The 24,111-nt window shown below is 42.3% G+C and overlaps 1 protein-coding gene across 3 annotated transcripts in view; it reads left to right on the forward strand.

Annotated features, from left to right (window-relative positions):
* Positions 1–298: 298 nt before the first annotated feature.
* Positions 299–24,111, forward strand: part of LIFR (LIF receptor subunit alpha) — a 114,907-nt gene continuing 91,094 nt past the window's right edge. The window contains exon 1 of one of the 3 annotated variants that reach the window (XM_063128136.1): positions 299–353. The gene's annotated coding sequence lies outside the window, so the exon portion shown is untranslated. Of the gene's footprint in view, positions 354–10,379; positions 10,505–11,229; positions 11,291–24,111 lie in introns of those variants that run through there. The other 2 variants (XM_063128137.1, XM_063128138.1) reach the window with 2 other exon arrangements.

A 24,111-nucleotide genomic window follows, 5' to 3' on the forward strand; every position in this document is an offset into this window, starting at 1 on the left:
AGGAGACGTCACTGCTTTCTTAAACATGCAGATACTTTCACGAAGGAAATTGTTTTATTTGCTCAATTATTTCTCAGAGAGGAAATTCTGGGAGCAGGGCAGGGGGATTGGAATGCTCCTTTTAATCATGTTGAGCAAGATGACAGCTAATGAACGAAGAGTTCCACGTCTTTACAAAACATTCCCTGCTAGAACTCCCGAGAGATAACAGCAACCTCACAGAGGTTCCTTCTGGGCCCAGCCTGACAACACTAGTTGTTTCCAGTACTTCTACACCCCTTGGGCAAAAGCGGTTTCCTTGTGAATGAAACACAACACAGGTTGAATCCATCCAGCATAGGAATTGCAGAATTGTAAGTCACAAAAATCGTAAGCCTCTCTTCAAACCGTTGTTTAATCATCAATGGTTTTTGAAAATGGTCAGATTTATGTCATTATAACGAGTTTATGTGAATGTGTCATTAATGGGATATCGTCACGGTTGTATTCCCCTTGTCTGCAGCAATGTTGTGTGGGTGTAAGGGATGCCCTAGTTTGTTTCCAACTATAAATTATTATTATTTTGGCGTGTTGTGAGACATTGTTCAAATGTGTAATTTTAACACTACATTTATATGATGTCTTCCTTCATTTTATTGTGGATAACCAGGGGGATGTCTATATGTTGTCTTTGCCTGGGGTGGCTCCAAATCCGCACTGCATCGGTTATATGACACAGCCACCAATTCGGAGCCACCCTGGGGCAAAGAGCCAAAGATGTGGAACAGAAAAATTGAGGATTTACCCTGACATTTCCCCATCTGTCCTTGCCTGGGCACTGCTCCAGGGGCATTCCTGGGCGGAAGGCAGTCTGCCATTGGTCACCGGAAGCCACAAGAGGAGGAGGGGCAGGCCCGGTGAGCCTAATGGCCACTGAAAAGCCCACACTGCCTCTCTCCATCTGAATAACTTGCCGTCACCCTGCACCAGGGAAACAATGGAGTTTGGTAGCAGAATGGCACCAATTCAGTGCCATGAAGACAGACCCCAGGAAGAGTTTAGATTTGAGAACTTTTCTTATTGTTTTGAAGGAGGAGGAGGAGGAGGAGGAGGAGGAGGAGGAGGGAGGAGAAAACTAGCCACAAGTTGCCACCTCACTAGATTAGTTGGCAGTTCTAATTAAAACTCATATTCAATGTAAATCCCATTGGGCACGATTGTAAATAATGAAGGCTAAGCTAGCCCCTGGCACAGTTCCCACCAGGTGGGTGGTCATCCCACACATGCCCCCCTATCCGTGTGCAAGGCCAGATCTACACCAAGCAGCATATGACACTTTGAAAACGGTTTGAAAACTGCATATGGAGTATTAACAGTTGTCAATACTGTTATAAACCATTTTAAAGTAGTAGTGTAGATCCTGCACAAGACTCCTCTTTCCTACTTGAACAGGTAGAAAAGGGGGCAGAACAACAGCAGTGCAGCCCCTAGGTTGCAGGGATCCCAGAACTGGCCTAAGTATGTCTAGTACTGGCACTCACACTGGATGAAGGAATGCATGAAAGTTGTGCATGAAGGTTCTAAACTTAAGAGCAGACTAAATATCACTACATATAAATAAATGCATATTCAGAATAAACACGCATAGGATCAGACTGTTAATCTTTAGGTGGGGTGCAGTCTGCCGTGGGGCATTTATCTTCCAGAGCGGAGATTGGCCACTTCTAAACCCATCAAATAATATCAGAGCGGAGATGCACCCAATCGGTGCTTCTAAAGTCCCTGAAATTATTCAACTGTTTTGTGTGTGTGTGTGGTGTGTCTAATTGAAAACCTCCCAATAAGGAACATGGGGTGATGGGGTGGGGCAGTTTTGATAATTGATATTATTGACATCTGTGGCTAACCAATTAGGAGCTTCCGAATCAAATTAAGAGGTGGAGAAGACCCACTTTGCACACCCCTATTAACCATCCTTTTTCCTTTCAACATTATAAAACCATTTCAAGGAAGAGCACTTAACAGAACAAAACATCCAAACCTCTCTATAATCACTTTAGTGTGTTTGGACATTCTATTGGAAAATTCAAATGTAAAAACTTTGTGGAAAGGAATGGGAGTCAGTAGTACCATAGGGCAGGACTTTGGGGCACATGCTCAGGGCCCCTGTATGCAGCAGGGCTGGTTTACCATATTTTGAAGTACATGGGGCAATTCACATTGCCATCTAAGAGAGGAGGCTCTCATAAGAACCTCCCACTTCCAGTAAGACCATTAAGTATAAAATTACTGAATAGCATCACTGATGAGAGCTGAACAAGAGCAACACGGGCTTGCCACTCCTATTTATTTCAATGTAGGGTGACGGGGCTTCTGTAGCTTTAACAGTTGCATAGAAAATGGAATTTCAGCAGGTGTCCTTTCTATGCATGCAGCACCTGGTGAAATTCCCTCTTCAACACAGCAGTTAAAGCTGCAGGAGCCCTGCCCTCTTGACCAGATACAAAAGAGAGGAGGGCTCCTGCAGTTTTAACTGTTGTGTTGAATAGGGAATTTCACCAGGTGCTGCACATTTACAAATGACATCTGCTGAAATTCCCTTTTCTATACAACTGTTAAAGATACAGAAGCCCTGTCCTCCTTTCTGTATGGTCACCCTATTTCAATGGGCTTGAGATCAAGGACTTTCCAATGGATCGGGCCCTTTGTATCTATAAAATGCCTACAGGAAACACAGAAATGAGTATACAACAGGATTTGTTACTCAAGAATAGGCTTCCTATAGCCTTCATTATCTCGAGGAAAGGAGGCACCAAATAAAAACTGCGGAAATGGAAAACAATTACGGACAGGAAATGTCCCTCTCTGTGGAGGCATTCGTCCCCTCCCCTCCACTACTGTAAATAAATCTCCAAGTCCGCATGCCTTTAAAAGCCAAGACAAAATGTCTCCAGGGAATTCTTGCAGTGCAAAATATCCTGTGCTTCTCACTTTCCACTGAAATGACAGTACAACCCACTGAGAAATTTATTCTGATTAACTAGGGTATTACTTTAAGGTAGATTCCTGCAATGAGCAGGGGGTTGGACTCGATGGCCTTGTAGGCCCCTCCCGGCTCTACTATTCTATGATTCTATGATACTTAGCTGTTGTTGACTCATTTTACTGTTTTGTCCCTATACGTCCATATGCATGGACAAGAGGTTACCATTGCACCCTCACCTCTCGGAAGCCCTGAACTTGGGGGCCATCTATAACACCGCTTTGCCTACTCATTCCTCCCAAATCCTGCAGTCTTGCTGCAGCCAAGCAACAGCAGTGAAAGGGTTATACAGCAGGAGGGAGAGCAGACTATCCAGGCAGGAAAAATCACAGCACCGTTGTCAGATGGCGGTAATGGTCAGCAAACATCCTTTTTGTTGCTGCTGTTTTCTGGCAACTCTGATCAACTTTGAAAGCCTGTAACTGCTCAGATGCACTGCTACAGTTCACTGAATTTGTGTGATATTCATCATAACTCCACTTACTTTCATTCCCAAGACCTTAATATTGCCATGGTGGCTATTATTTATTTATTTATTTATTTATTGCAGCCAGGTTGGTCACCGGTACATCTAGGGGTGACCACATCACACCAGTTTTAAAATCTCTTCACTGGCTGCCAATTGGTTTACAGGTGAAGTATAAAGTGTTGGTTATCACCTTTAAAGTCCTACATGGTTTGGGTCCAGGGTACCTGCGGGATTGCCTTCTTCCATACAATCCGCCCCACACACTCAGGTCCTCTGGGAAGAATCTACTTTAGTCAGTCAAAGTTAGGCTGACAGGTATTACCCAGAGTACCTACTCTTCTGTTGCTCCCAGACTGTGGAATGGCCTGCCAGGGGAGAATCATCAACTTGACAGTCTATTAGCATTCAAGAAAGCTATGAAGACTGATCTCTTCTGGCAGGCCTATCCAGCGGAATTTTAGGATGCTTTTAATATGCTTTTAGGATGTTTTTAGGATTTTTTAAAAACAGTGTATACTATGTTTTTAACCAGTATTTTATGTATTTTATGCTTGCTGTTGTTCCCCACCTCGATCCAATCAGAGAGGCGGGTAAGAAATATATTATTATTATTATTATTATTATTATTATTATTATTATTATTATTCCGCCCAATAGCCGAAGCTCCCTGGGCAGTTCACAAAAATATTAGGCTTGTTGAGCCTGCCCCTGCCCTGCATTCCCACGCCTACCTTGCACTGGGATCCACCCCTAATTACACCCACTCTCTTAATCGAAACTAAAGCCACTACTGACAGACAACAAACAACCATGGTGACATTGGAGCAATGTAATCAGCTGCCGTAATACGATTGATCAAAAAGTGGAGTTTTGCAGGGAATAGCATGATGTGGCTGTGAGTTGGCGGCTGTGTCATATAAACAACGGGGCACTACTGCAGGGCCATGAGAGAATATAGAGAAGTCCTTGGAGGCTTCAGAGTTTCCCATCCCCTGCCAGGCTGAAGCCAGCAGGGCAGGAGGAACGGCAGAGGTGATCTTCATCTCCCAGTCCTTTGTCTTCCTTGATTTTTGCTAGATGGGATTTTTGGCCCATCTAGCGAGAGTATTTCCAAAGAGAAGGGAAGGGAAGGGAAGGGAAGGGAAGGGAAAGGAAAGTGGCTGCGGGTCTCTCCAGTCTCCTCCCCTCCCTGCCCACTGGAGCACCCCCCTTTCTTCCTTCTCCAAGGTTGCTTTTCTGTCTTCACAGAAGCAACTAGCATGGTTCTCTATGCACCAGCTGCAATGGGAAGGGGGCTGGGGTTGGATATCTGATGCTTGCTTCCGAGGCCAGAGTGCTGCCTCTAACCTTGGAGGAGTTTCTTGAGCTCCTCCAAGGTCTATGGTCCTTTCGATGCTCTCCCAGTTATTTCAGTTTTTCTTACTTCTGCAGTTGTCATCATTCCATCTTCTATATTGGTGGAGGGGGGTGGAACCCAGATGATAGAGTGATGTAAGCCACATGGAGGTCCTGAGTCAACCTAAGGCAAAGGGCAGTAATTCAACGGTGGAGCACATGCTTTGCATGCAGAACCTCCCAGTTTTGAGACTTGGCAAGGGGCAAGACTTGCAGAAGGGGGCAACTAAAACGATCAAGAGACTGGAGAGCATCTCCCCTATTAAGGAAGGTTACAACAGCTAGGAATGTTTACTTTGGAAAAAGGAGGCTAAGAGCAGACACGATAGAGGTGTACAAAATGATGCATGGTGTAGAGAATGTGGGTAGGGAGACATTTTTGTCCCTCTCCCATAATACTAGAACCCAATGGTGTCATTCCATGAAGGAGATTCAGGACAGATAAAAGAATGTATTTCTTCACACAGTGCATAGTTAAAATATGGAATTCACTACTACAAGATGTAGTGATGGCCACCAATTTGGATGGCTTTAAAAGGGGGTTAGAAAAATTCCTGGAGGGGAAGGCTATCAATGGCTACTAGCCCTGGTGGCTATATGCTACCTCCAGTATCAGAGGCAGTAAGCCTATGTACACCAGTTGCTGGGGAACATGGGCGGGAGGGTGCTCTAGCACTCATATCCTGGTCGACAGCTGGTTGGCACTGTGTGAACAGAGTGCTGGACTAGATGGACCCTTGGTCTGATCCAGCAGGGCTCTTCTTATGTTCTTATGATAAGGGAGCTTCCTGTATTCCGTTGAAGGCCAGAGTGCCTCATGGCCAATACGAGAAAGAAGCTGCTACCTCAGCCTTTCCCAAACAGCTGCCCTCTAGATGCTTTGGGCTTCTGCTCCCATCAGCACCTACTAGCATGGCCATTGGTCAAGAATACTGGGAGCTGAAGTCCGAAACATCTGGAGGGCTGCACAAGGACTGTGCTAGGCTATGCCAGTAAGGGGTAGAATCCAAAGTTAGTCTTATATAAAGTAGGCCCACTGAAATGAATGGGACATACATAAATCATGGCTACGTTAATTCTCATTCATTTCAATGGGTTTCTTCTACATAGGACTAACATTGGCTGCTACCTAAGAGTTCCATACACACCATTTCTTATTTTGGCTTCGTTCTTTTCTTTTAATGTAGATTCCTTTGGAGGAAGGGTCACCCATCTATCTTGGGCACTGTTGGGCATATGATCATTGCTTATTAGCCATCAAAATCTCTGGGCCCATCATTTCTGTACATCAGACACTTTTCTAATCATCGGAATACGTTTTCTGATTGTTCTAGTCCTTTGTGCCAGCCAAACCTTTAATTATCTCAAACTTAAGATAAGACGTGGAAGCTTTTCTTTCTGCTTTGAAATGCCTGAGGATGAAATTCAATATGCACAACTGAGTTTGCATTCATTGCACCAGCTGTGGTCTTTTGCGGTGGGAGAGGGAAGAGAAGAATAGAGAGCTTATTTGTTGCTGATCAGGAGCAGCAGGATGATAGAAATAAGCAGAAAGTTTTCATTTTAATTGTCTGATTTGGCACTAGAAGCCCTTGATACCATTATCACGGTCATGAGTGTTACAGTAAGGACAGTGGAGGCTGGTGGCTCCAAGGTCAGTGGGGTGGTGAATCCACTCCGGATTTTAGATAGAACCAGTCAGAACTCTCAAGGAGCTATGTGATTGCTCCTTTAGAGTTCTGACTGAAACTCAGAGCAGATTTACCACCCCACTGACCTCAGAGCCACCAGCCTCCACTGGTTACAAACCAGACGTCTGTCTCTATAACAGAAGTGTTCCTTCTTGGTATATAATTATTTATTAAAACATGTCTTCATTTATTTGGATATTTATAAACTGTCCTTCATTAAAAGACATCAGACTGGTCAACAAAGCATATGTCCTTTAATAATGATGAATGGAGAATGCCTCTTTTAAGATGGTGCTTGCCATTTGCAGTTTTTATAAGCACTCATATTTTAAAAAGAAAAAGAAAACAAAAGACCCATAGGTGTTTAAAAGAAAAGAATCTGCAGCATTTTTTTTACCTGATTAGTTTTTAATCTGATGAGTATTTAAATAACACATATTCAAGTATTCACAAACCTTCATGCACATTCTCCCTTCAATCCCATAACAATCCCGTAAGGAAAATCAACATTATTTTCCCCCATGTCAAAGGGATATGACATGGAGAGAAGAATCACTTTCCCAGGCTACCTAATTTGTTCCTAGCTGGTCCCTTAGAATCAAGGATTTCCCAATTTACACTATTTACCTGCTTCAGGAAATGTCTGCAATCCTATACTCAGTTACTGGTATTAAGTCCCATTGAACTCAAAGGAGCTTACTTCTGAGTAGACAAGTACAGATTTGTACTGTGAAACACTTGAGACTTACCATTGGAACTATAATTATACATAAAAACATTTAAGTGCATCTCCAAGAAACTACATTTGAATAGGGATTACTGAGGGTCAAATTTAGGGTCTCCAGGGTACGGTCTGAAGGAACATGAAATAGTCACCTTGCTGCTGCTAAGCAGGCTTGGGTTTGGTCAGTACTTGGAGGACAGACCACTTGGGAACAACATGTAGCAACCTTAAGTTCCACAATGATAGGAAGGTGGGATAGAACTGTATTTAATAAACAACAACAACAATTACACAAACTAAAAGTAGAATTTAATAGATAGCCTGCACCTTACTCAAAAGTAAGCACAGGGTAGGGTGACCATAAGGAAAGAAGGTCAGGGCTCCTATATCTTTAACATTTGTACAGAAAAGGGGATTCCAGCAGGTATCATTTGTTTGCATGTAGCACCTGGTGAAATTCCATTGTCATCACAACAGTTAAAGCTGCAGGAATCCTGCCCTCTTTTGCATCTGGACATTCTTGTATTGCACACCAAAGGAACAGCATGACTGAAATCTTGTGCATAGCTGCAAGTGAGTAAGCTCTACTGAACTCTGTGATGTTTGCTTCCAAGTTCTGACACATTCAGCAAACACACTGAGCTTTAATGAAAGCTTTTTGGTGAGCTAAAATGCAACCTTTGACTTTTAATTAGAAATGCAGGCAATCTTGCAGAGGAGTGTTGCTATGTAAGTGGCTAGCATGAAATAGGAACTCCATCAAAGAAATTCCCTTTTCTATACACCTGTTAAAGATACAGGAGCCCTTTCCTCCTTTTCATGTGGTCAGCCTATCTACGGAGAAATAAATTTTGGTCCATTGCTCTAATGGAAAAAATAACTTGCTGGGTCAAGTTATTGAAACAATAACTGAAACAATCTGAAACAATCTGAAACAATTAGATCTGAAACAATTAGATCGTTTTTATGAAAATAGTATGCTTTCATCAACTATGCAAATAATAATGATAACATTGGGCCTCTATATTCACATGGATCATGCTGTAAAGATGTATTCAGATTATAATAAATATGGTCAATACTCAGGTACTCAGGGACAAAGATATATTGAACTTCATTATGTACAGTTTAACCCCAAATTAATTGTAAATTGACATTGATAGTATGCAGTTTACTTAGTGTTTGATTATTGTTATTTATTATTTTTATCTTGGGGATGTGGTAGACAGCTTACTGAAAATGTTGACCCAGTGTGTGGCTGCTATATAAAAAAGGCAAATTTCATGTTAGGTATAATTAGGGAAAGAATTGGATATAAATCTGTCAATATCATACTGCCCTTAGACAAATCTACGGTGTGACCACACTCAGAATACTGTGTACAGTTCTGGTCACCACAACTAAAAAACGAAATTCTAGAGTTGGAAATCGTGCAAGAAGGACAGCTAAAAATGATCACGGTGCTGGAGCAATTCTCCTACAAGGAAAGGTTACAAAGTCTGGGACTGTTTAGTTTAGAAAAGAGGTAAGAGAGAAGTACGATATTATGCACAGTGGAGAGAACGTGAACTGGGAGACATTTTTTCTCCCTCTCATAACACTAGAAACCAGGTTCACTCCATGAAGCTGATTGGTGGGAGATTCACACAGCGCATAGGCATGGAATTCACTACTGCAAGGTATAGTGATAGCGACCAATTTGGATGGCTTTAAAAGGTGGTTAGCTAAATTCCTGGAGGGAAAAGCTAACAATGGCTACTAATAATGGTGGCTATGTGCTATCTCATGTAGCTGAGATGGTAAGCTGTTGCTCTCATGTCCTGCTTGTGGGTTTTCCCATGGGCAGCTGGCTGGTCAACTATGTGAACAAAAATGCTGGAGTAGTTGGATCTTGTCTGATCCAGCATGGGCCTTCTTATGTTCTTAATATTTACTATACCAACTTGGTATGGAAAACTAATAAAAAATATTTGGGGTGAAATCATATTTTCCAACCAAAGTTATATAGCCATTGAGATAAAAGGATCACTCTCCTGAGGAATTAACAACAACAATTTGTTTGTTTGTTACCTTTATACCACACCTTTCCTCCAAGGAACCCAAGGCAGTGTACGTGAGCCTCCTTCTCTCCGTTTCATCCACACAGCAACACTGAGGGGTAGATTAGGCTGAGATTGAATAACTGGCCCAGAGTCACCTGTGTGGGAATTTGAACTCGGGCCTCTCGATTCCTAATGCAACACTCCAACTCCACACAGTATTAAGAAAATAAGGCTGCAATCCCATGCGTGTTTAGACGAGGGGCGGGACGCGGACGACGACCTACATCTCCCAGCATTCCCCAGCCACCCATGCGGGAGTTGTACGCCTTTTTAAAATCTGTACAAGCACGCATAGGACTGCGCCTAAAATTCATTGTCATAGCACCAACTATGTACATGGGGCTTCACAGTCACGGCAGGTCTCTGGCCCAAAGGGCTCACAATCTGAAACAGAGCCTGGGAACCAAGAGAGGGAAAGGGCGCGCGCGTGTACGTGGGAACGGAGACGCGGGGGGGGGGGGGTTGGCAGGGGAAGAAGTGGAGATGGTTTAAATGCCACCAAACTTTGGCTTCGTTGCAATCAGGAGTGCGCCTTAACGCAATGGCTATGAGGGAGATGTGCATCCTCGGCCAGAGTGCGAAGTCCGGGGTTGCGCCAGCGGAAGAGTCGAGCTGCCAAGGCCAGGGCAGGCGTTCGCTGCGTTGGGCAGCTTGACGCCACCGGCAGCGGCACAGAAGGCGCTTGTTTCTTGCTCCTCCTCCTCCCGCCACCGTAGCCAGAAGCCGAACCTTTTCCATAGGCTGCTGCTGCCGCCGCCGCCGCCGCTGCTTTTACGAACTACGCTTTTCCCTCTCGGGCGCGTCAGGCCTCTCGCAGCCCCCCTCGCCGGGACCCGGCCATTCCTTTCCAGAGCCGATCTCGCCACGATCTCTGAGCAACGGATCGGGTTCGCTTCAGGGCCGGGCTCCAAAGCGCGCACACTCTCCGCTCCTCACCCATCCCGGGCGGAGGCGCCACCGCTGCGCTGCTGCCTTTCGCAGTCTCTGGCTTCCTGTTGGGGCCGCTCAGCCTCGGCACTCGCGGCGGCGCGGAGGTCGGGGCTGGGCCGGCCCGGCCCGCCTAGCACTGCGCGAGCGAGCATGGAGAAGAGGCCTTAGGAGGTGAGTGTGAGGGGGATACACGGGGGGGGGGGAGTGGTGGTGGTGGAGGAGCTTTTTCGGGGTTTAAAGTGGGGAAGCCTGGCTTTGGAAGTGATGGGCAGGGCAGGGCAATCGGTCTCCTCCTGCCCCGGGGGACATCTCGCTCTTCAACCTGTTTACTCGCGAGTAAGTGCCGTTGATGCGAACGGGACTTAACAGGTCAGGCGTGTTCGAGTTGCGCCTGGTGGAGAGGGACGCCTCGATCAGGGGAGGCTGGTGGCTCCAATTTCCGTGGGGCTACGATTCCATGCTCAGTTTCAGTCGGAACCAGCCAGCACTCTAAAGGAGCTCTCCAAAGATGTTGAACTCTGTGTGTTCAGCATCTTTGGAAAGCTCTTTGGTGAGTTCTGGCTGATTCCGACTAAACCCCAGTATGGAATCGCAGCCCCACCGAAATTGGAGCCACCAGCCTTTCCTGCCCTTGGTCACCTCAACCTGCTTCCTCTGCGTTGGCACGCGCTTCCTTGATTCGGATCCCACTTCCAGCGAAAGAGCCACCCGCCTTGACTTTCGCTTTCAAACTTCTCCTGTTCGTTCACCCTTCCTTCGCTTCCTCCCCCCTGCTGTGCGTGATTTCCTAGAAGGGAAAGTGCTTCCCACGGCCTTCCCCACGCAGTGAAATGACCTAGTGGCCAGCTGGGAAGAACAGAACAGAACAGAAAGAGAGACTTCTCTGCCCGTTTGCCCCTCAATGTCACGCAGCTGAGAAGATCCTCTGGAATGGTCTTGCCAACTGCTGCCACAGAGGTAGAGGTGGTTTATTTCTCTCCCCCCAACCACCCCCACCCAACGTGAAGGATACGATCCACAAATCGCTTCTGCTCTTTTAGGAATAATTTCGGTTGATGGATTAGGATATCGGCAAATTCGGGTCCCTAAAGCCTGCTGGATCCCACTGGGGACTTGCTTCCGATTTAGAAAGGAGAAAAGAAAAGCCCTTTTAGGACCTGGTAGAATGAAACAGCACTTTAGACGTGCCACTATATTGGTTTTGGTTGTGATTGCTTGCTCGGGATGTTGGTGGCGGAGGGAGATTTTTTTCTTTAGATGCAGAACTTGGATCTCCTTTAGGTTACTTTATTTTGTTTTAACGTTTGGGAATTTTGGAGGGGCGTTTTTGTGTCATGGTAGTTGTGGATTGCAGCTGGACCATGACATCTTGGAGAGAATGAGAAGGCAAAGAAATGACTCAGATTGATTGGTTTTCGTTCTGGTGGGTTTTTTTTTCCATTTTATTTTTGTCCTCTTCTTGAGAAAAGTCCTGTGGAGGTGGTATTGGCAGAACTTCTAGTGAAAGTAATCTAAGGTCATTGCCTATGGCAATTGGCTCCAACAACAGCTACAGAGATTCTTGAAAATATTTTCTGGCTATTGCAGTGAACCATTTGCTTAATCATTGAAAAGGTGGAGCATTGATAACTGGTGAGGATTTTGGGTTCCTAGCCCTCATATCTAGGGAAGCGAGCTCTATTCAATGGCCCTTACTTTTAAGTATAGGACTGGGCTATCAAAAGCAGAGTGAGAGCATTCGTGCTACTTAGGCCACATGTGAATGCTATGTTCAGGTGGTGGAGAATTGAATGTGTATTGTCACCGCTGTAAGATTTACATTTGCCTTTCATTTGTTTGACGGATATGCTGTCCTTTGGCATATTCTCCAGGCAACTTAACAGAAAATTAAAATTATTATGGAAGGAACAGAAAGAAAAACATTAAAACAAAGTTAAATGCCAAGATATAAAAGGCTGATATCAAAGCAGTCAGCAGACATTTTTTACAGTGAAGTGTATTATTATTATTATTATTATTATTATTATTATTATTATTAGCTCTTTCTTGCTCATGGCAGTTTTTCTAGAAAGACATGACGGGCATTTCCAAGTCATGCTATCTTTTACAGATTCAGGACTTTCCTGACAATTAGCATGTTTTAAGTATGACTGCTTTCTGGATGTTGGTGTGGATGTATTTTGATAGGCCCAGTTTCTGAAGGTTTTCTGTATAGTTTTTTGATGTGATGCCAGTGACTGACGTGACTAACGGAATAATTGTGACCTTTTCCTGTTGCCATCGTTCTTTGACTTCCATGGCTAGTGGTGTATATTTTTCTCTCTTTTCCTCTTCCTTTTCAACAACATTTTTGTCATTTAGTATTGCTATGTCGATGAGGTATGCTTTTTCTTCTTTTTTTGTCTATGACCGTTATGTCTGGTCAGTTGCAAAGTATTGTTTTGTCGGTATGAATTGTTCTGTCCCAGTATTTTTTTTTGATCTGCATTTTCCAAGATGGTTTTGGGTGAGTATGTATAATATGGTGTAGGTTTTTTGATAAGGTTGAATTTGATGGCCAGTTGTTGGTGAATTTTTTTTGCAGCTGTATTACGTCTGTCCGTATAGTCCATTCCTGTCGGAATTTTACATCTTCCTGTTACATGGTTTCTTGTTTCTTGGAATTGATGGCATTTCCTGCATAGCTCTGTTGTTACATTGTTATCTTTTATGATGTATTTTTGATAGTTCTTGGTTGCTATAATTGAATCCTGAATAATAATAATAATAATAATAATAATAATTTATTACATTTATATACCGCCCCATAGCCAAAGCTCTCTGGGCGGTTTACAAAGATTAAAACACAACATTAAAACCAATCTACAAAATTTAAAACCATAAAAAGCATGAAAACAGGTTAGATACAATATCCATTTAAAACAAAATAAAGAACTTATTCATGTTTAAGTGCTTGGAAATATGCTTTCCTTAGGGAGACTTACCTGGCACTTAACTTAATGTTATTTTGGCACCAGGCAAATACATTTTTTAATAAATCTTCCAAGGACTTTTTAATGGTCTGGACATTGCTTTTATGTTCCTTGTCTCAAAATACTGGTGTTAAGAGGTGATCAGTTGCCATGGAATGTAAAGGAGTCTTTACCGCCTCCTTAAATTCCAGAACTTTATTCCGTTCTCCACCCCCACATGGCACCAAAAGCACCTTAACGCTTGTGAATGCTTTTAATGCAGGACAGAATGTCATAGAGAGAAGCTTTTTCAATGAATGCATGTAAATATTGACTCCAAATTTTAAAATTAAGAAAAGAGAAGAGGGGAGATTTGGCTTAAGAAAATGGGCTCAGAGCAATGTTTATTAAGCAGCTGAGTTGCAACTGATTTTTTTAGAAGGCGGCTTTGAGAAGTATTTTATTTATTTATTTAATTATTTATTTATTGCATTTCTGTACCACCCAATAGCTGAAGCACTCTGGACGGTTCACAAAAATTAAAACCGTGAAGACAATTCAAAGTATAAAACAAACAACGGTATAAAAACACAGTATAAAAGTACAATATACAAGCACAACCAGGATAAAACTGAGCAGCAATGCAGAGAATACAGATTTAAAATACAGATTTAAAACAGCAAAGTTGAAAAACTAAGGCCTTAGCTAGACCTAAGGTTTATCCCGGGATCGTCCCAGACTCATCCCTGCCTGCTCCTGGGATCCCTTGTGTGTCATTTGCATGAACAGGGATGACCCGGGGACGATCCCGGGATAAACCTTAGGTCTAGCTAAAGCCTAAGAGAACATATACCCATTTATCTGGCAGTAAGTCCCATTGGCATGCAGAAGACTGTGCTCTCGGAGACTCAGACTTGGCCCTGGGACTTTCATTTTCTGAACCTAGCTCTCCCCCATAATGTCAGCCAACGTTAAGCGAGGTCTTTGCTTATATACAAAAGCAGGCTTGTGTGTATTAGTTTAAAAGATACCTGTTTATGCAGTGCCCCTAAGGAGGCATGTATGAATAATAAGATAGAAAATTAGAAACAAGGCAGCTGCCAACAATGATCAAAACAATACAGACTGTGGCAGAACATCTCAGGTGAGCCTGTGCTGCCACCAAACGTGGCAGAACAATAAATGTGGGTTATTAGGGTACCACTAGAAACAAGGTGAACAAAACTAAGATATGTATTAAGGGAGTGATATATGCAAGGGAATAGGATGTTATTTTTTCATATAGGATGGGATTGGCAGGTATGGGGAACATGTGGCTCTCTAGATATTCCTGGACTAAAAACCCCATCAGCCTTTACTATTGCTGTGCTGGCAACAGCTGGTAGGAGTTGTAGTACAACAGCATCTAGAGGACTGCACGTACCCCACCCCAATCTGTAATTAACTATAACTTGGGGATAACAGCGATCTTTAAAATCAGTTTCATATTTATAATTCACTCAGTAGAGATTTCCTTTGATATTTACACCAGAATGTGCATGTGTTTACTTTAATTCTGCACGGCATTTGAATTATACAGTGTATATACTGCCTTTCCCTGCAAGGCAGGGCGACAATTGAAATAGAACAGCCTAACAACCATCAACAGTTTAAAATGCATTAAAAGCAGTGGAGAATTAGAACAATACAGAGCAGAGAACAGCACGTCTTAAAAAGCTCTAATGACAAAATGCCTGTTGAAACAACACTGTATTTGTTTATTTATTTATTTATTTATTTATTACATTTCTTCTGCCCACTTAATTGCAAAGGCCTGCTCATTCCCACCCACTAATTCTCTGTCAGTGGTGGGGCTGCAGGACTTCTGAAACTGGATGTAATTCCTGGTCGGATTCATACGGGACAAGAAACCCTGTCCCTAATCCATTGTAGAGGGTTTAAAGATGAAAACCAGCACCTTGAATTGCATCTGGAAACAAAACCGTAACTTGGTTTGCTTCTTGTTCCCTTCCAACCGGCCAAAATTGTAGTTCTGGGGCTACTGCCTGACCGGAGCCAAAAATGAATATAGTAAATTAGTGTAACTGTACACCGACTGCTGGAGACATTTCTATGCAAACAAGTGAAACATGATTCTGGTTATGTATTGGTTTGGATTCCCCCTTCCTGCTTGTATCAATTAAGAGCTCTCTAAATACAAACTTAAATTTACCTTTGAGCCGACTGTTAGTTTTTTCCTCTTTGGTGGTGGTGGAGACAGTATTGCATTATAGTAGTGGGTAGAATGTTGCATTGGGATTGAGAAAACATTGCTTCAAATTCTTCTTTGCCATGAATGACCTTGGGTCTTAGATCCCCATGGCTGGTGATGATTGGAACTGTACTCTAACATATCTGGAGGGCACCAGATTGGGAAAGGCTGGCCTGGCTTTTTGAGAGGATAAAATACAGCTCCAGTTTTAGTTACCACAGTCAAACATTTCCTGATTAAATCTATTTTTTTGACCTTAGTTAGGGTGACCATATGAAAAGGAGAACAGGGCTCCTGTATCTTTAACAGTTGCATAGAAAAGGGAATTTCAGCAGGTGTCATTTGTTTATATGGAGAACCTGGTGAAATTCACTCTTCATCACCACAGTTAAAGCTGAAGGTGCCCTGCCCTCTTTTAAAATGGTCACTCTAATATAGTTCCTGCAGCTTTAACTGTGGTGATGAAGAGGGAATTTCACCAGGTTCTTCATATAAGTGTACAAATAACACCTGCTGAAATCCCCTTTTCAATACAACTGTTAAAGATACAGGAGCCCTGTCCTCCTTTTCGTATGGTCACTCTACCTTCCTGCCATCAAACCTGCCAAATCCCAAACTGATAGAACAAAGCTTCCTATTTTACAGGGATTTTTTTAAACAAAAATCTGTAGCCTAACTGTTATCTAATAAAATCATAATTAAGAGTTGGAAGGTACCTTGAAGGCCATTGAGTTCAACCCCCTGCCAGTGGAGGCTGGTGGCTCTGATGACATTGGGGTGGTGAATCCACTCCGGGTTTCAGTCAGAGCCAGTCAGAACTCCAAAGGAGCGATCCAGGGTGCAGAAGTAGAACTTTAGAGTTTTGACTGGTTCTGACTGAAACCTGGAGTGGATCCACTGCCTCACTGGCATCGGAGCTGCCAGCCTCCACTGCCCCCTGCTATTGCAGGAATCTTTCAACATCAGGCTCCCTGACAGATGTCCTTCCAGCCTCTGCCTAAATGCATTCAGTGAAGGAGAGCCCCTCCTGAGTTGTTGAATAGCACTTGCCATGAGGAAGTTTCTTCTAACGTTTGGCTGAAATCTGTTTCCTTGTAATGTCCACCCATTATTTCTGATAGGACCTGCTCTTTTATTGTATCTTACCCTTACAACCTTTGCTGTTGTTTTGTTTTTGTTGTAAGCTGCCTTGTGCCTGCTTTGCAGATAAAGGCAGATTAAAAACTAAAATAGAATGTTCTGGTCTCAATTTCACCATGCTCTCTCTCCCACTTAACTCACCATGACCTTTGCAAACCATTTATAGAACTTTAGCCTAGCTCTACAATGCAAAACAACGTCTCCAGCGGAACTGAGTTAAAATGCATTCAAATTACCATTCAGATTTACTATAACTGTGAATGGGAGCTGATTTTATTTACTTTCTCATTTGCACCTGAAGTTCTCCACCTCTGTTGGAGAGGGATGGGGGCAGGCTGAGACTGAGACTTTCCCCGTGGTGTCGGTATTGTCCCGGTTTCATCCTGGCTCCTTGCGAGTAAACGCAAGGAGCTGGGAACCAGGCACGGGGCACAGAGCTCCTCAGGTCGCTCCATGCCCATTGGGGGTGGGGAGGGGAATGGGATCGTTGTTGTTTTTTTACCTTTGTAATTTTCACTGGAACGCTCATGCGCTCCAAGTCTTCTGTCTTTTTTTAAAAAATGGCTGCCACAATGGGCACGATGCCCAGGATGTCGCGCATCCCATGTGGACTGAAGAGGAGGTTCCTGTGAGCAGAATACCGTGAGATCCTCCCCCTCCCTCCCGGAACGCTGGGAGGTCTAGACATGCCCTAGGTCAACCTTGTCCTTCTAATGTTCAGAGACCTTCAGCACACTCCTAGGCATCTCCACTCAGATGTGGGTCTCGTTAAATTCATTGTGATGTATGCTCTAGTTAGTGAGTTTAGGACTGTGCCTTTTTATTTTCACCACTGGCTGTCCAGTCCAGAATAAGGGATGCAAGTAGTCACTTTATGATTATCCATACATTTGACTCCTTTGAACACAGAGCTTTTGTTGGTGCAGAGTTGGGGATGTTTTGGACATTGGGCAGGCCTGCTTAACCTCTAGAATCACCTTGGTGAACTTGCAGCATGTTGCAACTTCAATGACTAACAGATGCTGCTGCCCGAGGGCAGAAACTTGGGAACTGCTCATGGTTGGATTAAAAATAACTTTTGGGGTGCAGGGAGAGAAGGCAAGAATGATGAAATCCAATGTAATAGGACATGGCCTGTAAAATAAACTTGAAAAGTGACTTCTAGCAGTGATGCTCAGTAAGATTATGTTTTTAATGTCTTAGTACAAAAGCCCAAAATGGCTCTTGTATATAATTAAACGCCCGAGAATAGTTTTGGTAATTGTGGTGAAAGGAGGTGTAGCCAGCCTCTGAGGTCTGCAAATGACTTTAGCTGTAAAATAGGAGGAGGATAATGAGTACCTTTGTCTCAAAAAGCCTGGGAATTATGCCCTTCACCATCCAGGGCTTTGGTATTTTTGCTGCCTTGAATTTTTGGTATGAAACAGCACAGGGTTGCCATAATAACGTGGTTCTGCGGAAACTGAATGCAGTGCCGTTCCCATGGAGGGCAATTCCTTTCTTGTCTTCGCTAGCAAAGCTTACAGTGGCATCAAAGAACAAAGGGAAATGTGCAAGTGATTATTAATCTTGTTGAATCATCCAGTGCATCCTGTAAAAGTGTTTCTATTTTAATAGATAATAGGACTCCACTTTTAAAGGGCTTGCTTCCGGTCGACAACACTGAGTGACAGGTTTGGAATAAGTTTATGCAAATAGTCACTTGCTGATAATGGATTGAATTTAAATTCAAATTCTGAGGGGCCTTTTTATTTGGTAGTAAGCTGCTTTGAGCTCAATAGTGTTTACTACTAGCTAAGTGTGCATAGGACTGTAGCTTGTAAGTTTGCTTGTGTGTGTGTGTGTGTGTGTGTACTTAAACTAGAGATCTTGAGAATGTTGGTATATGCTACTGATCAACTACAGATTTATGCTATGTGGAGCGTGTATATTTTTTTGACAACATGTACTGTTTCATGTGGATTTGGTTTTCCTTTTCATTCTGGTCCTTTTGAGATTACTGGTTTTTAATATATATATATATTGTACGGCCTTTGAGCTGACTATAACTTTGAGACTGGCATTCTTCCTCACACACCTTTACGGATCACAACTTTTTTTGTTCAAAAGTCATAACTTTTGTTATAGCCAAGTAAAAGTTCAGAAAGGGTAAACACATCTTGAAAAGCTTGCTCACGTCTAGTTTCGCACCAGCAAGGATACTATCCCAGTTACTTTTGGAATTTTCTAGTGGATCCCTGTAGTTTCTGCCTGCTTCTTTTTTCCCCCACTGACTTTGCTTGCAAGGAAAGGTTGGATCTTGAACAACTCGGCTGTATGAAAGCATAGAGATGGGTGAGACCGTCTGGGTATTAAGGAAGTATCACTAAAGTCCTACGCCAGTTTCTTGTGTTTCCAGAGGTTCTGAACTTTTTGACTTTCCATTGTTGTCACTGTTGTTGCTGTTGTTGTTGTTTTAAAGAAGCCATCAGAGTGATTACGCCACTTCTGAAGGACCAGATCTACACCAAGCAGGATATATCACTTTGAAAGCAGTTTGAAAACAGTATATAGAATGTGTCATGGCCCCAACAGTTGTCAATGCTGTTATAAATGGATATAAAGTAGTAGTGTAGTTTCATGAGCTGTGAACTAGCCTGTAACAGGAATGAGGTCCCAATTGATAGCTCCACCAGCTATGAAGTTCAGATGTCACCAGCTGCCTCCACAATGTGCAAGAGCATGGGGGATTATGGAAGTTGTAGTCCAACCCATTTTTAAGGCTCCAGGCTGGGGAAGGCTGCTGTAGACAGTTCATACTTGGAATTCGTTTCGGAATAAGACTGTTTCAAAAACAGTCTCATAAATGGGTCCATAAGTGGAATGATTACTAGAAAACAACAATTCAATGATTAGTGACTATTCCATTTATTAGAGCATTATTATCTTTTAATCATTGTATTATCTGTGTTCTTTCTGTCAAGGCATCATGAGATTGGAGCGCTGGCATCAGATTTATAACTGATGGGTCCTAACTGTATCTTGACATAGAATAGTTTTTCTTAATAACTGTAGCCAAAAGGTTTGGGCTTCTTACCATTTTACATATCTCACTAAAGTAAAATTAGTTTTAAATACTTTGAACCATTACTGATTTCCCCCAGAAATATAAAGTTTCTATGCATGTTTAGACAGAAAAAAGGATCACACCCTAAATCAGTTTCAGTGTGAGTGTGTTTGTGTATATAATAGTATTTTAAGGGAAATCATAAGCAACAGCAGCTGTTACACCAGTAAATACATTTTTTCAGTGTAGCAATTAGGCTGCTGCTGTCTTCGGAAAGAAGAGCTCAGTGTAAAGTATTACATTTGTCTAGACCTTGTTTGTTAACCTTTGTCCTTCTTGAGCTGAATGCTGCTACTTTCACTTTTTCTTTATGCAAAATGTTTGTGCGAGATTCTACATTGAAAATGAAAATAATTACAGGCCTTGAACTATGAAAATGACTTTTTGATCCCATTATAATTAGTGCGACTCTGTTTTGGTAGTTCATTCTGTCAACTAGTCAGCAAAGAAGGGATTAAAGTTTTCAGTATCGGCTAAGCTAAAGCGTACCTGAGACGTTAAATATTGCCACCTAGTGTTGCAACAAAGAAGCTTGGCGAGAAGGAATTACAGAAAATGTTCTGTAATTAAAGACAGTTTTAGGGCATGTGTTTACCAGGTCAAAGTCTGTGCACGGTCGATGGCTGATATAATACTTGAAATTAGCGATGTTGGTTTGGATGTGTCCTCACCTGTTTTGGTATTAATACCTTGCTATGGTCCAGGATCAAACCCTGGGGGAGAAAACCAAACAATTCTGCAAGTCTTCCATGAAACCAATTGTGAGCTGTGCTGCTTGGCTAATAGTCACGAGGCCACCAAGGTGTCTCCCCAAGTGCTTTGGCAGTTTTGCAACTTGTTTCTAGTTTTCTTTAATAAGGTGTAATAATATACTGACTAAATGTACTGATAGAACTTTTAGAAAAAGGCAGGCCAGGTGTCCTACCTGAAACGTAGGGAATGTGGAAGACCAGGGGTAGGTAGCATGGTGCCCACACGTACCAATGCACCCCTGGGAGACCTTGGTACCCACCTAGGTACCTACTGCCACGACACAGGCTCTGAACACCAGACCTCACGGCTGCCACCACTTATTATGGGGCGACACAGGCTCTGAACAACAGACCCGGCCGTGGCTACTCCCTGCTCAAGCTAAGCACTACCGCTTGATACGCCTGAGGCAAGGGATAAAAGCCACCTTCCTCTAAACTATGTGGAGAAAGGGGTTTAAAATGGAGAATGGATTTTAATTTATATAATAATGTGCTGTGAATTATATCTGCTTAGGTGAATGATTGTCAGAGTGGGTGTTATATGTGTAAACTTAAGATGATAAATGCCAAACAGACACGTGGGCTTTTTGTGGTAGTTTAAAAACAAAACAATCAAAATTTATTTTTAAAAGTTCATAAGCTTTGTTTCAAATAACAACATTTAAAAACCTTTTTGAAACCTTTCATACAATCCTGTCACTCATTCACATACGCGCTTTCCTTTTTCTCACACAATCACTCTTGAACTTTCTTTATTATCAGTATACGTGCTGTATCAGTATACGTGCAGTATACGTGTAGTATTATCCACTACGTGCATACCACACTCTAAAGACACCACTCACTACACTGACTCTCAAATTTCCCAGAACTTAAGTACCATAAACACAGAGAGCACTACAGACTCTAAGAGTCCCTAACAAGTCTCCCTGGAAAGAACTCACAATCCCCTCAGTCATTCCCTTATATATCACTCCTCCCTCCTCCCAAGACATTCTAACTCCGCCCACTCAGGCCAACATTCTAAAAACCACAGACTTACAAACTGCAGACATACATTTGGAATTGACTTGTGGGGTGTAACGCCACACCTACCCCTCTCACTATTTTTTAAATTAATACCTTTTCTTAGCATCAGGTGGGATTGCTGTGAAATAGCTGCTGAAAACTTTGTTTAAAGGCGCTGTTTCGTGTGTTGTGGCTCAGACCCCACCTCTACTTTATTTTCTTATTTATAAGGTTTCAGAGCTATGAACAATAGATGGGAACAATAATAATAATAATAATAATAATAATAATAATAATAATAATAATACCACCACCACCATATTAACTGTATATTTTAAAATTTTTGTAATGCCACCCTGAGGCCCAGCATTGGGCAAAAGGCGGGATACAAATAAATATAATAATAATAATAATAATAATAATAATTTTAAAAGAAAAATAATACTCAGTCTTTTGTGCAGGTTAGTTGTCCTTTGACACAACAACTCCCATAGGAGCCATTTTTGGTGATGCCCAGAGCAGCCTTCAAATTGCCAAATGTGCCAATGGCTCAAAAAGTTTCCCTGTGGAAAACTGATGGTTGATTCATTGTTTTGTTTGACAAAAAGTCTATCTCATGCTACTTGTGAAGCTGGGCACTAAATCTGCTGTGACTTTTCTGTATTTTATTTATTTATTTATTTATTACATTTTTATACCGCCCAATAGCTGAAGCTCTCTGGGCGGTTCACAAAAATTAAAACAATGAAAAGCATAAAAATTACATGAAAAGTACATGTGTCTTCTCCTTTAGTATGGTTCTCCTAACTTTCTCATAAAATATAACCTAAAGCATTTCACATCTGTGCAATATTCAAAACTCTCTTTTTTCACATTTAACATGAAAGTTTATTTTGAAATTAAGCTAAAAATCCAGGTTACAAAAAGGGGGAAAATGCCACATAATGATATAATAAGAACACTAAGTAAGAGAAAAGGCAAAAGTTAGCTTACTGATTACACTCCGTAGTTTATTATTGGAAAGCTTTTCCTTAGTCTGTTTTTTTCCTAATTATTGAGTTTGGACGTGTAACTTATGTAGTTGGATCATAGTCAGAAAAAAAATACCAGTAGTTGACTGGAATGTGATAAGAAGCTTGAAGGGCTTCCAAACAGGAGAAAAATTGAAACCATGGAACCATAACATTTTCCTTAAAATTGAAATTCCTTAGCTGCTGATTAAGTTTGTACATCATCAAAACATTCCCCCTCTTTCTCTGGAATCTTCCGAGAAAGAAGATTTCACAACTGTTGTTGACATCTTACTCCATTGTTGATTTTGCTTTTTTTATATTTCCTAGTGGTTAACTTTGTGCTTGTGCGTATTCTGTCACATCTCATAATAATGCTGTCCTCAGTTTTATTATGCCCATGGTGTCAGTATAATAAAATACTCCCTTTAAAAATCTATGTAGAAAGTCAACATATCAACAAGAATGCTATACTAGGTGACTCCTTGCTTGGAATGTTCTTTGTGTAGTTGATCTTGAAGTTTGGGGAGCATCCAGACATGTGATTACTCAAGCCTGCTCCCTGCATTTATACAATCTCAGGAAATATGTTTACAGAACATATTGCTTGGCTCTTAAATTTCCACTCCTCTAGTTTTAAGCCTATAACCTAGCCTCCTGTCCTCCATAGATAAGGTATACACTCGGTTTCCAGTGGAGTGGTCCTAGTTCTAATGATCAGAAGGCATTGTGTAGCTATTCAGTCTTTTCTCTCTTATAAATGAATCATCATAGAATAGTAGAGTTGGAAGGGGCTTTAAGACCATTGAGTCCAACCCCCTGCTCAATGCAGGAATCCACCTTAAAGCATACCTGACAGATGGTTGTCCAGCCGACTCTTGAATGCCTATGGTGTGGGAGAGTCCACAACTTCCCTAGGTAACTGGTTCCATTGTTGTATTATCACATGGATTTTCCCCAGACAGAAAAAGGCAGAAGTGGTAGGAAAACACCAGAGGGCTAGAACTGGAAGATGACCCCGCTCTCAAATTCCGTGAAGGAGGCAGGGCGGTGGTGAGATAAAAGTCTTGCCTCGAAGCACCCAATGGTTCTTCTTAATAACTTTTAAACATATCCCTTTTACTCCATTGCTTGTGGATAGTGTGTGGTGAGCCGATAACATTAATCTCCAAGCAAGAACTTTGCTAGTATATTTCATTTTAAAATTCAGGTGTTTTGACAGTAGTGATCTATGGTGACCAGCCAGTACACTCACTGAAGTCTGGTGGTTCTCACCACATTCTCTTCTTTTCCCACCAGTAGCTGGTGCTCATTGGGCAAGCCAGGAGTGGCTCATGTCATGGCTGTGGTTGCTTTGTATGTATGCTGCTTTCCCATGTACATTATGCCCATGTGCTGCGGCACCTGCTGGAACTGGGAAGGAAGGAGGATGGTGACCACAGAAATGGGAAGAGGCAGCAGCAGCCCTCCAAGCTTAGGAGGACTATTGGGTATTATCATCTCACAACCATTGTGCAGCATGGATAATACCCCATCCTTCTGCATTTGGAGCTGGAGAAT

This window comes from Elgaria multicarinata, chromosome 6, assembly GCF_023053635.1.
Source record: "Elgaria multicarinata webbii isolate HBS135686 ecotype San Diego chromosome 6, rElgMul1.1.pri, whole genome shotgun sequence".
Taxonomy (NCBI): domain Eukaryota; kingdom Metazoa; phylum Chordata; class Lepidosauria; order Squamata; family Anguidae; genus Elgaria; species Elgaria multicarinata.